The 18,220-nt window shown below is 38.0% G+C and overlaps 1 protein-coding gene across 2 annotated transcripts in view; it reads left to right on the top strand.

The window, feature by feature from the left end:
* Positions 1–18,220, top strand: part of LOC100740557 (von Hippel-Lindau disease tumor suppressor) — a 100,452-nt gene that overhangs the window by 41,305 nt on the left and 40,927 nt on the right. Inside the window, exon 1 of one of the 2 annotated variants that reach the window (XM_012391729.3) lies at positions 4,587–4,771. The exons of the other annotated variant lie outside the window; for it this stretch is intronic. The gene's annotated coding sequence lies outside the window, so the exon portion shown is untranslated. Of the gene's footprint in view, positions 1–4,586; positions 4,772–18,220 lie in introns of those variants that run through there. 2 annotated transcript variants of the gene reach the window in all.

Below are 18,220 nucleotides of genomic sequence, written 5' to 3' on the forward strand. Positions count from 1 at the left end.
TACGTCAGTAAGCTGGAATAGTTTCGCGCAATAATAATCGGTCGGGGCGTTACTTCCGGTTCGATTGAAGGGTTGAATTACATTTAAATGGACTGTGCGCAATTGTCGAACGGTCACCACTTGAAAAATCCTCGTTTCTCCGTAGCCCACTCGATCCCGATTGTCAATCGAACTTCGCGTTTCCCGCGTTTTCTTTGCGCTTCAGCGTCGATCGATTTCCGCCCGTTTTTTGGTTCTCGATTGCTCTTCGTCCGCTATTCGGCCCATTGAAAAAACCTCCCATGATTTTTCTCGTTTTATACCGATGAATTGTTGGTTTACAGAGAGTGCTTCTTAATATTATTCGTTGCCACAAGTACGTATCGTTACGCCGTCAAACGATATTGGATTTATTCGAACGGCTGCGTTATGTACAGGGTGTCTCGTGTGTAGTTATAATCTACAATATAAACATTCCATGTAATTTAATAAGTCATAAATTGTAATAACTTTTAAGCTAACATTGTATAGGAATACGCTGAAATTTGAAAAAGATTTGTTAATCACTTCTTTTTAAATTTATTATGAACCACTAGGTTTTGGTTCTGCTACAGGAAGTTGTAAAAGCTAGTAAAAGTTATTACGAGATGTATTGTTTTGTTATATAGATTTTGAAGTATTCATAGTTTTCCTCTTTAAGTACAAATATATAAATCTTTGATATAGAAAAATAACTCTATCGTAAAGAATATTTTAGAAGGAGGAAAAAGATGGGGTTGTACTTTTCCAACAGGCTGATGGACAAGAATACGCAAGATTTTAATACCAGTATGTTTGAATCATCTAATTTTGTCATATAATATTTCTTTCTATCTATAATCGTTTTAAAGATATCGCTAGTTTGCCTGGAACACCCGGTATATCAGCGATATCTCGCTTTATTTGATTACAGTAAACGTTTGATCGTGTGGCATGCTTTTCGAATTAAATAAATCATTAGGCGAACTTATCAATAAATAGCTGCCTTTAATTAGCAGCGATCGATACACGGTTCATCGCTTTCCAAGCTTTGTACTGGCTCGTCAGTTGCTGCTTCTCTGTTTCATACATTTTTTCGAAGTATTTTTATCGAATTACGAGCTTATTGTCTCCGACAGTTCCGTACCACTTTTATATCGCTCTCTGAAAATCTCTTCATTGTTTTTGATACGTCAGATACGTTCTATAGTTATCATGATGCGCTTAATGTATCATTTTTAATCGGTAGAATAAATCAATATGTTTTCGTGTGATTTAAAAAAGGATATATCAAAATGCTTTTTCCTTATCATATATTGTGAAGCCTTTTTTTTGTAATTTGCGATAGTGAAGCTTCAACATTTCGAAGCGTTTTTCACACGCGTTTCTATTCTACTATATTTCATTATACTTCATCGTAAAGTTGCAAATAGAATACATAGTAAAATATAAAATGAAACCACGAAAGGTATATAAAAGATATAGAGAATAGATATAATATTGGTTGAAATCGGTTTGATTGAAATCGAGAGCTATCACAACATGTAATTGAAACTGTATTTCGGTTCCCTTTTTTCAGTTATTTAAATTTCAATTAGTACTTCAATTAATAACTGACTGTTTATTTTCAGTGATCGATTACAAACATTGCCTGTTATAAAAAATACGTTTACAAATTAAACCTTCAATTTTTGTGGATCTGCAGTAGTATAGGTCAATCATCCACAGACAATGGTCACTAGATTCAAACAAGTATTACGTTCTGAACGATTAACATTTCGTATCTTTTTGATAACATTTTCAATATTAGCACGTTAACAGTCGTTTACCAGCATATTATACTTCATTATGAATAAAATATAGCCAAGTAGACTAATCGTTAATTATTAATCACTCGTTAGATTGTGGATGTTTATGAATTTATAAGAAAGTTAAAGATTCGGAGATGCCCAAAGTTATAATACTACACGTACCAAGATCCCATCTTTTCAATTATTTTCTGAAAAATATGAAAGTGCATAAATACTCGCAGCGTAATAATACGCGATACAAAGTACGATGCTCGAAAGCAAACTTTAAAATTTGTATCTTTATCTCGATCGTGGAAACTTTCTTATAATTAGAGGTCGCAAATGTGTTAAGGGAAAAAAGGAGGGAAGAATTTAAAACGACAGAAATAAAACGCGACGAGAATGAGAACATACTTTCAACCTTCTTATCTAAGGTATTTCTTGCGGTATTTCCTCGTAACACGCTCACTCTCTCCGCGATTTTGTCGACCAAGAAGAGTTATTACACGTCACATGCGAACTCCTCGGGTGTACATTCTGGACGCACACGCGTTATTTTATTCTTTATCGATCAGCTGCCACGACAATTTCTGCAATCCATACACTCCTCTTCCACCACAGCTTGTTCGTTTTTCCAACATTTTTTCTTTTTTTTTTGCCACGTTTTCATGCATCGAACCATGTGGCATGCCTATGTTACGTAGACACGAGGGTTCTCGTGAATCGCGGAGAACGTTCGTTTTACGCGGAAAAAATTATTTTCTTAACCAGTTAGCTGTTACGTCCTCTTTGAAAACATTGAAAAGTGCGTACTTAAAATGTGTCGTAAGAAGTAAGCGACGACGAGTATACTCGTCAAGCACAGAGTATGTGTGGCTGCTATAATAGAATCAAGTTGTAATTAAGTTATGATTGAAATGACTGTTTTATTTTTGAATTTTATTACTGACAGGGCTCGTCAGAATGGAAAATATGGCCATTTCTTCATGACGAGAGTACTCGTCAAAAACAGCTAACTGCTAAATACATACCTCTACGTTGGAATAATATCGAGAAGTTAATATAAACTACTGATCGACCATGCATGCCACACGGCGATTTTTATTCCGGTCAATTATCCTAAGAAAAGGAATGGTAATTTCGTGGATTACCAGCGTAATTCGTGTTTGATTTTTATTGCTATAATTATATATTACTTTTACTGCTACAACGAGTCGAAGCATAGTTAGTTATATTTTATATATAACAATGACACCGCGTTTCATTTTCAATTCTTTTCAATCAATTTACGCTAATCTTGTTCTTTAATACTGCGATTATGAGAGAGAGAGAGAGTTCCAAGGATTCGCGAAATAGCTTTTTCGTTTAGAATTTAGAATAGATTTTAGAATTTTGCTGAATTTAAAGAAATTGTGTCGCTTGATCCTCAGTTGGTCAATACGTGCTCTCTACACAGATACATAAATACGCTATGTTAGATTATTAGGATTATTTACTTTTTTCGATATTTGCATATATATTCTTGCACGAAATATCTCGTAGCTTCTACGGACATTTTCAGATCTCCCTCGAACCTTACCAATATAATCACGTTAATCGAATTTCGCAATCATGCTGATGAAATTTCAAAATGTACCCTTAACACATACCATTATATGTATTCTATATATATATATAAATTGTGTAGAAAAAAAATATATATACCCTGAAAAAGTGTCTACAAGTGATCTAACACTTCCACGAACCCCTGTATATCCTCATGCCATTTAATCTACCTAATCCGACTCTTTCATCGATCGCTTTATCAAACCTATCGCCACGATAAACCCTACCAGCAGCACCTTGCCCTGTCGTAATTCGAGGGTTCCCTTAGCTCTCCATTCGTCACTACCTAGGCAACGATATTTCTCTGGTGACGCGGCCGTCTTGAACATAATCACGACCGCGATATAATCGTCGTCGACGAGGAGAACGCTCTCTGATCGATCTAGGGACGTGTCGGCACGACTCGCGGCCAACGCTGTTTATGCTGGCGCACAGAAACGTCCGGTCGTGTGTACCGACGGATCAATCCGGATTAATTGAGTTACGGTTCGCGGTTTTGCGGCCGGCCAACGACCGCACGGATATATCCGCGGCTTCTGCCAGCTTTGCTCCGACGCCGACGCGACTCCCGCGACAACGATTTTGTCGGGCTTGTCTTTCGCGGACGCTAGACGATCCCCCAGGGGTTTCTCTTACGGACTGTAGGGGAAGGGGGCAAAAACCGAAAGGATAGAAGCGGATTGATCGGTTGGTTATAGGGGAAAGTCTCGGTGAAGGCAGTTTGCGGAGAAGTGGAGTTGGACGGAAGTTTCTGTGGATTGCGACCAAGCGGTTTGGTTTAGTGGAAATACGTGTTTCGCAGAATTGAGGTTAATTATGTTACTGGTATATGTTATTGTTATTTTTGTGCGTTAATAGGACATTTTTTTATTGCACACAAACGCACATAATATATAGGAAGTACACAAAATATCGGAATTATAGTATTTATTGTAATATTCAGTGGATGATAGTAAGCATTCACTTAGATTCTATCTGTTTGTAGGTACGTTTATAAAAATATGGATTTGCATAAAAGTTGCGGGCTAGTTATTATTCGTAATAATTGGGACAATTTCGGTCATTAGAAAATTACGAGTTCAATAAAATCGTTGAGATGCGCTCTCCTTTCCACATTATTGCCATTAAATTCTATGCAAATCGCAATTGCGATTGTTTCTGTATTATCAAATTCAAATTTCGTCCTTGTCGATGGAGAGCCAATGCCAGAGCAGAATACAGCGTATAGATGGATGATGGGAAATTTGTTCCTGCCACTTTTGTGTCCCTGGATTTTCTCGATCGAGGGCAAAAAATGGGTTGATCGAACGAAGAGGCGAGCTACTAAATGAGATTGTCTGGTTGAAAGGCAGATGTTGGCAAAATTGGATGGCGAGGAGGTGAGTTTTAGGGGAGACTTACGCCATATGCGATGCAACGATAGTTTTCGATTCACCGAATAAATGACGAGGTAAAGGTGATTTCAGACGTCTTAGCTGAAAAGACAATGGTGCTCACATTTATGTTCTATCCAGCGTAAATTTAATAGAAACTTCAGAATAACATAATTAAGACTTCGCAGCAACAGTTAATGGCCAAAGATGTTTATTGCGCGAGGAAAAATGATAAGTTTCGCTACCAGTTTCATCTTTTGCAATTTCCAAGTTGGCGTTAAAGCCACCAAACAAGTTATACTCATTTTCCGCATTATTCGTCCTTATTTACCACGAAAAACACCATTTACAAAAGTCATATCAGCGCATTTGTACAAAGTGTCCCATGGAAACATCGTGTGAGTTAAAATCCTCTGAAAGATTAAGCGTCTTCGTGGCCCGGCATAATGGCCGAGTCATAATACACGCTTAAATTAGCGTATGACACGGTGGACGAAGTTGAATTTCCTGTATGTGGACGTAGCTATCGCCGTAATTTTCAGCAACAGACCGTCCCGTCGTCTGATCCTGCCGCATGCGTCCGGGAAAGGACATCATCTAGGCCCGTCGTGGATCTAGGCCTCGATCCCCGGTGGCAACGACGCGACGTGTACGTGCCGGCGAGATAACGCCAGGCCACTCGCTTATAGACCGTTAATTAATTTCGCCAATTACACTCGACGCCCCAAAGCGGCCTGTCGAGTGTACACGACGTCGGCCTTTGTGCGTGGTCTGCCTATCTGCCTGCAGGGACTCCGCTTCTAAATGAAGGCGAGATGCACCGAAAAGGCTCGCGAGACCTCCGTTGCTGGCCTTACCGAAGAAACGAGGGAAAAAGAAAGAAAGAAAAACGACGAAGGAAGAAATACGAGCAGCGAGACTCCACAGGCAATTAAGCAGAATTTCCAGGGAAAAATCCGCAGATTTTTGACGAGGCGATTACTCGTATGATGGAAATCGTGCATACCACGCGGCCACTTTTTATTAATCGCCGCTTCGCTTTTCCAGGAACCCATTCAATGAGTACTTTTGGAAAGAAAGGGAGATGAAAGGGAGGGCGAAGTTGAGAGAGTCGACGATTAGCGGTTGAGGGTCACTAGTCTAATCCTTCACGAACGTGGAATTTTATTTGCAGGTATCAATTTATGGTTCGTAATTTACGATTCCATATGGTCCCTGTTGTTCATTCTGAGATGTTTTTCCTTGACAATTTTCGAAACTCGTGTTTGAGGCTTAACCAGTAACTATATGTAAAATTATGCATTTTTCAATTGAGAGAAGCAATTTTTTTATCAGATCGAGTTAAATGGTATATAGATAGTGTAAATAGCGAAAGAATAAAAAAATAGCTTTTATAGATGGAAAAGTATTCCATTCTAAATGTAGCTTTAAACCAACATTTCTTATTCATACTGAAAACCTCTCGCTTTAGAGGCTTACGTTATTTCTCGCTTCAACTCTGCAATTCCGTCAGCGTCGAATCGAAGAATTCAGATTATTTTTCAAACCATCTACGGTCAAATATTGTCACGTCTATATAAATTCAACCAAATGTCCAAATCGGACAAATTGTGAATGTAAACAACTAAATAAAAAAAGAAGTCTATATATGTCATATGTAATTTTCCATCTCAAATTGGACATCAACAATTGTAGCTGGCTTGTTTAATCGTAAGAGGTACGTTTAGGATACGACACTAACCACCTGTGACTACAAATCACGACATATTAACTTAATTCTTTCGTACAATTATTACCGAATCATTAACTATCAACTAACTATTAACTTTCCTTTAATCAAAAAATCCGCGGTTCATTCGTCGACCGAAGCAAATCAGAAGCTCGCAGATTTACTTCATCTTCGATTTATCACCTCCGCGTTTCCCACAAACGAGCCGCGATCGCTACTCTCTACATATTTACTTGCTTCACGTTCGCCTAACTACCATTAACCACTTCGCCACGACGAACATCAAACGCGTGCAGGAGCACGCAAACTCGCGCCTCATGCCGGCAACGCCTGTTTGCACGTTCCTGGGCGTGCGTTTCACAACCGGATGTCGCATTCTCAAGAAGCAAATACACGCACAGACACATACACTGGTCAGAAGTTGCGACGAAACTTCGCCAGGCGCGTGTAACCGTTGATTGAAGCAAACAAAAAGCGCCTACGAGGAATTTGCCGCCAAAAAGCATTGCCGAGTTGCGAGAGTGAAACGTTGGTTTTAACTTGGTTAAGGGTTTGTTCTTGTATTTGTTCTCTTGAGGAAGCTTGGACTTACTATTTGCCGAGTAGTTGCAGAGTGTATGAAACGGGGTTCCAGTTATGAATGTGGTACGAGGTAAGTGGCGCAAATGTTTGGAAATAACGTCGTTTTTCGATTTTCAGTTCATAATCTCGTAATCTCGTGTTGTATTTAGAAATTGTGCAATTCTATGAAACAAGTACGTAAGAGATTATGATTATTTATCATTAAAGTGATCTTTCTATTAGGTGGAAACCGTGGCTTTAAAAAATCTATTCGTTCGTTTGCCCTTTTCTATTTTTATCAAACATTTCCGTTTACGAAGAGAATTTATTTACTAAGAGAGCTAGTCGCCTGAATACCCTGTATTTAATTAATATGTTTTCACGTACGAATTATACGATCTTACAATTTATTCCTTATCCTATATTTCTTAGCATTTTTACTTTATTATTTTCTGGAAATCTGCATCAAAGAAGACAGAAAAATTATAAGAAAATTACATACAACGATCTGAATACATGTCAAAACTTATTTCTATCTTTCGCCGAGTAGTTTACCGCTTTCATTAGCTTTTACAATATTTTTTATTTTCGTTGTGGGTTGTATTTGTCTCTGGTGTCTGTTATCACGAAAACCCACGTTCGAAAGGATTCGACAGCTCGAAGTGGTTTTCCACGACCTGTGATTTCGAGGCGATCGGAGATCAACGACGTACGAATCGAACATCGACGTCGTGGTTGCTCGTGTCACAGCGATCTGTCACCACTGTGCTTCTAGCTCCTTGATAAAAAGCACTTAAGTCGTATCCGCCCTTTGATCTTGAAGCGTACATAGCTCGCGTGCTCCTGCCGATAAATTCACCTTTCGATCCCGGGAAACACGAAAGCACGACGCTTTTATTTTCGTGCTGTTAGAGCCACGCTCGACTCGCGTTTCCGCGCCATTTCCATTTTCGGAACGCTCGGTTCTCTTGACCTTTCGCAAAGAGGAAAGTTCGCTCGGCAAATGGTGGAAAGAGACTGGACGGGCAATTCTGCTTGACTTACGTTCGATTTATAGCTAACTTTTTCTTTGTATTCTTTGAATAAACTGGCTGGTCTCCCGTAACCACCGCCACTAGTTCCGGTGGCCGTAGAAATATCGAAGGATTTAAGTTGAAATTAAAGTAGTCGTAATTTTTTTTTATTAATTAAAATGATAAAATTAAATTCTTTTAAATTACAAAACAATTCTTTTAAAATTATAAGACATTCTACGATTGTGCTCATTTGTGTATTTATTTCGTTCAAAAAATTCAATCTACCCGTTTTCTAATTCAATTTCCGTTTTTAATTTTCAACATAATTAAATAATTTAATTTAATATAATTGAATCGATATTATCTTTAATAAGGTTTAATAATGCAATCCTTTCCTTCCAATTGCAACATGCTAAATCGTGCTTTTCCAACCATCACTTTTTGCCGATAGAAACACGAGGAAATTGCCTTGAAACTATGAGATCGCCAAATTTTTACAAAACTGAGATCAACATACAATCGCTAAAAAGATATTTACACGATTCCTACTTCTAAAAACCTTCATTTCAGAATAAAATGACATTCGTTATGCAACAATTTAACGATAATCGTGGTAGATATGAAAGGTGTTGAAAGAGTATCAATTTTTTTTTTCGAAAATCTTTTAACGATCAGCAATATTCGTGTAACCACTAGCATTTAGGGTAGATTTTTTATTATCACAGTATCTTTGTACCCTAAATATACATTCCTTAAAAAGTCACCCTGTTATTATCAAAATTTATCAGGCAAACCCCTAAATGAAGTCATAGCTAGTAATTTAAACCGCTATAGCATGTTTCACCGCCCAGAACCCGTAAATGTCCACCTCTTACCACAGATTTCACCCTTGTCTCACCGTTGAGTCATCCACGTGAAGAAATTACCAACTCAACCACCTAATACCTAACCTTCGTGAATAGATGTTACCAAATATATATTAAAAATTGTTTATAAGCGAACTTGTCGAATTACAAGCAAATTACTTGCAAGGAGATGGCAGGAACTGCGAAATTTCAGATGAGTTGACTGCAGATGCTGTTATCGAGAAATTAGTCGATAAATTATTAGGTTGTCCGAAAAGTTTCCTTCGCTTTATGAAGAAATTTTATGAGGAATAATAGATGCACAACGTTTTTTGTTTTATATTATTTTGTCGAATTACGTACGATCCATTTTGTTCTGTTGAGATAAACACGACATTTCACAGACTTGGTTTCACGTTTGTATGAAGGTGCATTGTTGTAAAAAACACGTTTGCGAAAGAAAGACACTTTCCGGATAACCAGTATGTTCTTGGCACAGTGACTTCGTATATGTTAAATGTTTTTATAACAATTACCATGCAATTACCATACAATTACCAAGATTGTAAAAGCAGTCGAAAATTTATCACAATAAATCGGAGGAATTTAATATTAAAAAGGTCATAATATTAACACGAAAAGAATTTATAAATGTACAGACATAGAAAAAACTTATTAATCTCTCGAAAACGGTTCTTTATTTCACTGTTTTTACCATCAGCCTAAAGCTTCAAAAGCACATACAAACAACTCATTCGAGATTTCACGGTTTTTGCCATCTCCTTGTTAGCTCGACTCAAATATCCTTCCGTAGGCCTCGTACGTCTATTGCAATATTGAAATTTGTATTCCGAGCGTCGACTAAGGGCAAGCGGGAAATAAGCGCGGCGAAACCGTGCGTCGTGTCCGTTCTCGCAGGAACCAGATAGCTTGGAACGGTAAGCACGCGTTACGATGCCTGTACACGCTTATTAACTTTCGCAAATAGCGGCGTGCTGCGTGTTTATGAACATCTCGGGGTGTGCAGCGAGCGTTGTCTCGGCTTTTAATTGCGTGCGTTGCCGAGGGTCCTCGTCTGCGCTCTGCGCTGGCCTGTCTCGCGGAAAATCGCAGTCGCCTCTGACTCTCCGGTTTCCATCACCGTGTACACTTTTTATTCTCTTTCTTCCTCCGCTTTTCAACTTCTTTCGCTTTCTCTCCCTTTTGGAAATTGCGAAGGAGACTGAAGCAGCGAAAGTAGGAATGGAATAAAGAAAAGAAAGGGAAATACGCGTGGGATTCGTGGATCCGAGCAAGCGAATTATTCGTTTAAAATTGCCTTCGAACGAATGCACGAAGATATATTAGTAGTATATATTAGTAGTTGCAAGAATTTTAATTTTTTAAATACATCGCCCTATTTATATCACTTTCACGGTGTATCGTTGAAATGCTATCAGATATAGTGCGATAAATTAATTTCACATTTTGAGTTTGAACATATTTATGCAAATTCATTTTTTAACGAATATAATTAAAAGAAAATGAAATTTAGATAGAGAATTGTTTTATTAGTGATTACAGCAATAGTTTATTTTCGATCTTTTATATATTTCAGTACATTCTTTGACACTTTTCAATTTCCCGTAAATGTATAGATATTGCCAGTCTACGTATTATTGACAACATCATTGACTATCAATTACGTATTACTGGCAGCTCAATCGTTTGAATAATAACATATACTTCGTAACATATGCAAACGTACACACAAGCATACAGACGAGTTGACGATCACTCCATATGGAGATAACAAACGCGAAGAAGAAAAAAGTTGAAAGAGAAACAGGGAAATCTGTGTTCCATCGGAGGCAGCAGACACGATCGATGGAATTCGCTGATAATTGTATAAATTAAAATTCGTCCATGCGATTGGATCTCGCGCCGCGAGGTTCTCGGATCGTCGACTCCATTAATGTAATTAAAAAGCGCTCTAATTAACATTTATTAAACGGACAGGGAGAACGAGGTGCATCGATGGTAGCTCGGTTGGAATGGAAGGAAGAAGGGGCAGAAGGGAAAAAACAGACAGCCGTCCAGCGAAGGGTGGATGATTTTGGGAACGAAAAATAAAGGGGAAAAAGGTGTACAAATTGCAGTCGCGCGACGCGGTAATAAACGTCCGGCTGATATAATCAAAACACACGCGTTAATTTGCATATAAATTGAAATGATATATTTTGTATTAGACCAGGCGAAAGGGCCACGCGTTGAAACATTGAAATTGTATTTAATTAAGCGCGCGATTTTACGAAACCATTGTATAATCCTGCATTCTCACCCCAATCATCCCTCCAACCCTGACCCGTAGGTGTAATCGGTGCCATTATATTCTTGAATTACGTTAAATCGCGGAACGGACCCTTAAATGGTCGAGATTTTGTTTCATTTTAAATAGAACTCGTTGTTTGAATCAGCGAACTTTCTATCCCGATTTCCCGTCAACAGCGATCGTTTCGATTCGCGATGGTAATTGATCGTTGAAATAATAATATCACGGCTCGGCGTAATCAATAGTTTAACGTTCAATACGTAATGAAAACGTAATCAATAGTACCGTTTAATTCTATCGACAATTGGGTCTCGATTGGAAAAGTTTAAACGTTTGGCCGAGTTCGTTACGTGGATTTATTGTTAATTGTTCGCAACGTTCGCGTTACGAACGCTCATTTACCGGAGGGAAGAAAAGGGTGTATTTTAATTAGAAGCGGAAGAAGAGTTTGGTATTTTCGCTGGTTCCTTAGTGACGGTTCACGTTGGAAGTTGGAGTCGTCAGTTTTCTAACTTAGATGCAACAACTTCCCGTCTATGTGTTCCTTTCGTCTCTGCAGTGGCCACGTAAAATTGTGGAAGTTAGCGTTTCTACCGCGGTAGGGACGCCGACTAACCTTCTTACGCTCTTGTTTCCATTTCGTTACTCTCGAAGAATCTTCCACCAAGAGATATTAGAAAATGTAAGAGATCTGCATTCTAAATACTTGAAATTCCCGAATCTCCTAACGTTTGTACAAAATTAACAAAATTTCTAAAGAATCGTCATCCTGTAATTTATTTAATTCGTAATTTAATATTCGGCAATTATTCTGAAAATACCTTCCCATGAAAAGGTATTTTCAATATTTAAGAAGCAAATTAGACTTTCCTCTAACACGAAAGCTGCAATGATTACTTCACACTGTCTACGTAATAATTAAAATATTATCCTCCAGAATTGTCCTGTGCGATATCTGCTCGAACAAACGAGGTTTCTTGTTTTCCAAAGCCAGCATATAGTCCGAAGGGGCGCATTAGTTTCACCGGTTGCATATTCGGATGCAGAGTGCATCTTTCGTTAACGACTGGCCAGAGCCGGTGCAATATCCGATAAGTCGAAGTTTAATCGCTTATAAAATTGTCCTGGTGTATAGCCAAGCTTGCAAAGTGGCTCTTGCAAGTATAGAGGATACAGTTGCACGACTCGAGGCGGACTCGACACTGTCCTTTCGTGGCTTTTCAACAGATAAACTCTTAAGTTTGCAACAGCTGCGCGCGATCACGATGCTCCAAAGCCTTTCGAGAATCTCCCTCGACCGTTCACAACGTTTCTCTCGTTTCGAAGGCGCGCGCTCGGAAAACGAGGACGATGCTGCGCACGTGAATCGCGTCTCAAGAAATTCTCAATAATATCGTGGATGATTTCGTTCGATCGAGAATTATGCTTCTTGGAGTCGTAGAGTAAATTGGAAAAGAACATTCCAACATTATGACGATCGGTTATTTTCCAGCGGTAACTTTTAGGTCAATGGTTAATAATAAATATGGTTCTTTCTACACTGGAGAATTCAGTAGCTTAGAATATTGAGGAAGCGAAAAGGTAGAATCGATAAGTAATTGAAGAAAGTGGTTAGTAATAGTTAATACCGACGTAGTTGGTGTAAAGTTGCGCTAGTATCGCGCAATAAATTTGACAAGTTCAGTAATTTCAGTAGAAATTATTACCTCATTTATGAGTGAAGTAAATTGTGCAAATACCTACGTATTTTCCACTATCTTGGTTTATGTCTGTTGAACCGTTTTCCATGTTTCATACGTGCGACGTGAAGTAGTTGGAAATGGGCTTTCCAATGGGAAAGGATTCAATTTTAAATTATACATTCTTTTTGAAACTATGCGTGAGAAGTGCCGGGTACGTAAAATCACTGGAGTAGAGGTTATAACTGGTGATTCAGGTAGATCATAACGGTCTTGAAGTATCAAACTTCGGTCCGTGCTATAGGTACATAAATTCTCGACTATTCTGCGTTAAAATACTATTGTTCTTCTGTTATTTCGTTTCTTTCTATTTCTACTGCTATCGTTATTTAATGGCGAGAAATACATAAACAACAATTAATAACAAATAAAAGGGCAAATACTTAAACAATCACCTAAATTACTATCTATTTTTCTTATTTATTTATTTACTTCAACCTCACTGACCGTAAAATCGACTTGGCTGAAATTCAAATAACTCGCTTATCCCACTCATTTTAATCGTTATTATTTAGAAATATAAGAAAACCACGTTTAGAAAATTTATTTAATGCTCAACGCATACAAAGATATATCTTTTCTCTAACTTTACCAAATTTCAACATTATTATTCGCATATCATTTCTTCCACCGCTACTCGATCATAGTTCCTCAAATTTCGTAGTTCCCCAAACAAAGTTAAGTCTCGGATCTTCCTAAACGTCCTGACTCAAAGTAACATACGTTCAGGCACAGAGTTTATCCTTTGAGAGGAAGAACCCTCTAGAACGGTTTGTTCATCGCCTCCTGCTTTGACCAGCGGAAGCGCGCGAGCGGAGCGAAATCAGCGGCGCGCGACTGAACGCGCGCGCGGAAATCGGAGGAGTTCGGCCGTTTAAAGCAACGGAAACGCGTTTGCGAGCGCCACCATCAGCTTCAAGGCTAATTGCCCTCGGCAAATATTTGGTTGGTCCGTTTTTCTTCCCGTTGCCCGACGCGGCTAATTAAATATACGAATTACGTGTAACCGCACGGTTTACGCGACTGAAAATCGCTCGAAAATCGTTGCTCACCTGTTTGGACAAACGCAGCCGAATTTGCATAACGGAAATGTAATACGAACGTCATACATGCAACGTAGTTCAGAAACCGTAGTGATGACAGAAATTCGTATAAAAATAATTCGAACGATGTTTAGACACAATTCTAAGTTTTGAAATTTTATCTTATGGTAAAAACTATTTGCACGTTTACTTTTCAATGAAACATTTTTTCATCGGATTCTGTATACGTACATTTTATTTTCATAATATCAAATTTTTGTAAGCACCTGGAAATAGGTGCTACTCAATATACTTGGACCTAATTAATGGCACAGACCTAATGTTTATGCCATGATAAATATAATGCTGATACGCGTAAATACTTTTCATAACACTGGCTTTTAATCACGGAAAATACAATGGCTGACTAGAATTGAACATGAGGAAAATAATACATGATATGATCATGGACATGAATAGTGAATTTACGTCAGTAAATATTTAAATATAAAATTGGATAGAATAATTGCCCAAGCAAATAATTGGAAAATTACAAACATCCTGCTAACTTCTTGCTACGATTGTATGAATTGTTCTTGTGGAGTCTTTGCACAGATATACTGTAGTTATTTGTAGAAAATAGAGGAGCGTATATTGATACTGATTCTTGTTTATTTTCTCTTAACTTGAACGAAAATATTTCACAGAATACTTGGGGGAGTTAGTCGAAATTGGTAGAAATTTAAAGTGGAAACGTAGAGAAGGAAGTCGAATTAATAATAAAATCACGCGCGACTGATTGACGCAAAACTAACTTAATGAATTAGATGTAGATTAACTGGTGGCAAACAGCAGTTACACGTGCGCTGTTTCTGCGCTATTTAGATATGAAAATGAGGTACATATATATCGAAGTGGATATGCGGGCGATGATGTCGCTGAAAGCACCGGGTAGACAAACAGCCGACGGAGCGTTGTTCACGCGGGATTACATTAAAATAAATTTAGCTCCGCGCGTTTCGAACAAACATTGGATAATTCAGTTTGCCAAATAGCTGCTTGGTGTCGAAAGAAAAACAAGAAGCTGGATTTGCTTTATACTCGATTCGTAAGTTTGGTTTCTGTTAACTTTTTAAAGAATATTACTTTAAATGATTATTTTTATTAGCAGTTGTTGGAACTGCTGCGAGAAGTTTCAAACTTTACACATTTGCACAGAGGATGGCTTGTTTTAATCTCTAACTACTTGTGTTTTATTTTGAGAACTACATCTGATTGAAAAACTTTCTCTTTGGGAATTAAAGACACGAAAATGGTAACAATGAGACTAAGCTTAGTCAGTGAATGTATTAAGATAATTTTATGGTCAATTAGAATTTTTCATTGATTTCTTCGATTTTAACAGATATCGTGTATTTTGTCTGTGGAATGATAGGATACTACTCTTGGCAATAACTTCTCGACCAAATGGATAGTGCAAAGCTAATTAAAAAAACAGTACAAATTTTGATATGTAAAATATGGTAAAATATTCATGTCAACTAGAAAATTACAAATTATAAATTTACAAAGAGACAAACAATAATTTACATCACAAAGTCTAGTAACTTTATGTTATTTGACTTTTTCTTCTTTTTCGAAACGAAGTATATCTTAAGTGGTGACGTGGCTCTTAGAGTTTCTAATACAATTATATTTAAACTCAGAAAACTCATATGTTTTTCAAAACGATCAAATCCTCTCTTGTTACATGACGATTTGTCTTTACTTATCGTTGATCACGTTCTGTACATTGTCGCTTGCACTTTTATTGATTTAAATACGCGCCGTAAATCGCTCGAAAGCGAAATAACGCTAATTTATCTGCCATAGACAACCTTTAAAACAGATTCGTCGCTAATAATCACCAGCTTCCGTGGAATTTAATTTGAAAACCAACAGCTTTTACCCCCGGTGACACGGAGGTCGTGCTTCTAGTCGACTGTTGTAGGGGAAACTAATTTTCGAAGTCGAAAAAAATACAGCCGAACGAATCGATTTTCGCGGGGATTGAAGTAACTTTTTTTCCCCCTCGTAGTTTGTAGGGTGAAGAGGGGAAGATAGAGAGTGAGAAAGAGGGGGGAGGATCTCGGTAAATCCAGCTAATCTCTGGGCTTTTTTTTCATCAACTCTGCACCCGGAACCTCGCCACGCGTGTCAGCTGTCGACAGCGGGATCGGATAGACCTTATTGCCGAATTCCAGCCGAGTTCCATCGTGTTTGCCGCGAAGACACCCCCGCGCTCTCTAGCGTGATGCCTTTTGCATGGATCAAGACGTGACATACTGTCGAATTCTCTTGTCTCGGGCGGTTCGCCCTTACAGAGATTCGCCACACGCTATTTTGTCGAGCTTACGCGCTTCAATCTTAGACTTTCTTCAGATTTTCGTTCGATTTCAGGGAAATACCCTATCTCGGTCTGACTCGTTACTGGGAACATCTACTTACTCGACTCTCTTTGCACTCTGTATTCTGTACTATCCTCTTACGTTCTAATCTTCCGCTTATGGAGTAGTCTCTTATTTTTGTGATTGATAATGTACGTAGCCAACTCTTCTCGGAAAGAAATTTCTATTTTTTAAAGAATCCGCGTACCAACAATATTCTTTAGAGTATTCTTAGCAAGAGATATATTCAAATAATATACTAATATTCACAGTGGCCACGGAAGGTATTTGCATTTATTATTTTTGTGATTGATAATGTACGTAGCCGACTCTTCTCGGAAAGAAATTTCTATTTTTTAAAGAATCCGCACACCAGCAATATTCTTAGCAAGAAATGTATTCAAACAATTTACTAATATGCACAGTGGCCACGAAAGGTATTTGCATCTTGTCTTTCTTAGTTCACCACTAGAAACATCCGCTACACGCCATTTCGTTCAGCTTACGTTCCTCAATCTCACATTTTCTCAGGCTTTCGTCCGATTTCGAGGAAATAGCCGACCTCGGTCTGCCTCGTTACAGGAAACGTCTACTTACTTGATTCGGTTTGCATTCTGTATTCTCTGCAATTCTGTACATATTCTGTTACGTTCGAAACCTTTGCTTTAGGATAGTTTGTTATTTGTCTGATCGATAATATCCGTAGCCAACTCTTCCCGGAAAAATATTTCTATCTTTTAACGGGATATTGTCACGCAAATTTTACATTATTTTTTCTGCCGGAATCGTAGTCAATTGAGATATATTATACTATAACGTTTCATTTTTGCAAGATATTATAGTGTATTTGCGCACGACGATGACTGACAATGTTACCGAAATCGTTCACATCGTTGTCGTTATTATCAAATAATTTTATTTATTTATTTATTGTTTTTTATTTTCATTATTAAAAGTTTCTATCAGATTTCACTCATTTGACCTACTTCTGCTACTTGACGTATTAGTCACCGAGCACGTGTTCGTTTATAAAATTTCAAATATGTATCTCGTACAGCTTATGCTGAAAAGTTTCTTCCGGTTTGAAATTGTCGTGGCGGAAATGACGGAAGTTTCAGCTGGATGGAACGATTAAGGGAGAGCGATCCAACGTTGGCATCGTTAACTCTCGACTATTAATAACATCAACGCCCTCGAAAGTTTTCGCTGAACTGCATTCTTATGCACGAGGAATTCATGAATATCGTCCTCGTTGTTCCAGCTGTTCTCATCGTAACGCCTCTGGCCTCTGGGTTATCGATCACATGTTGGGATTCTTTGGAAGTTTATGCATTTATGAAACACGTTGATACCCCGCGTTTACTGTCGAGTATAGGTAACGAGGAATTTATACAGTATCCTTTCGTTTTGATTCATTGCCAATATGTTTGGCCTTTTATGATCTTCCGGGTTTATCAAATACCAATTTGTTGCGGGTCGCATGGTATTACGCTTCTATGTTATTACTTTTGTTCAGATTATACGGTGACATGAACTATTAATTGATCTGTGTTTATGAACGAATGAAATATTGGTGAGCGGAATGAATGCAGTTTTAAAATACATAGATAGTAGTGCACTTTATCATCACGAAAAATTGATTACCTACTTTCAAATGTTTTGCCGCATTAATGGAGGTCATCAAGTTTTAATCGTCGTAGTTCGTAGTTTTAAATGAAACTCTCTCTACAGTCGACAATTTTAATCATCGTACCCCCGTGTTTGGCACACGACAACTTTTTAATCACACTTTTTTATTTAATGAAA

The sequence above is a fragment of the Bombus impatiens genome, unplaced genomic scaffold, assembly GCF_000188095.3.
Source record: "Bombus impatiens unplaced genomic scaffold, BIMP_2.2 scf_1152, whole genome shotgun sequence".
In the NCBI taxonomy this organism is placed as follows: Eukaryota; Metazoa; Arthropoda; class Insecta; order Hymenoptera; family Apidae; genus Bombus; species Bombus impatiens.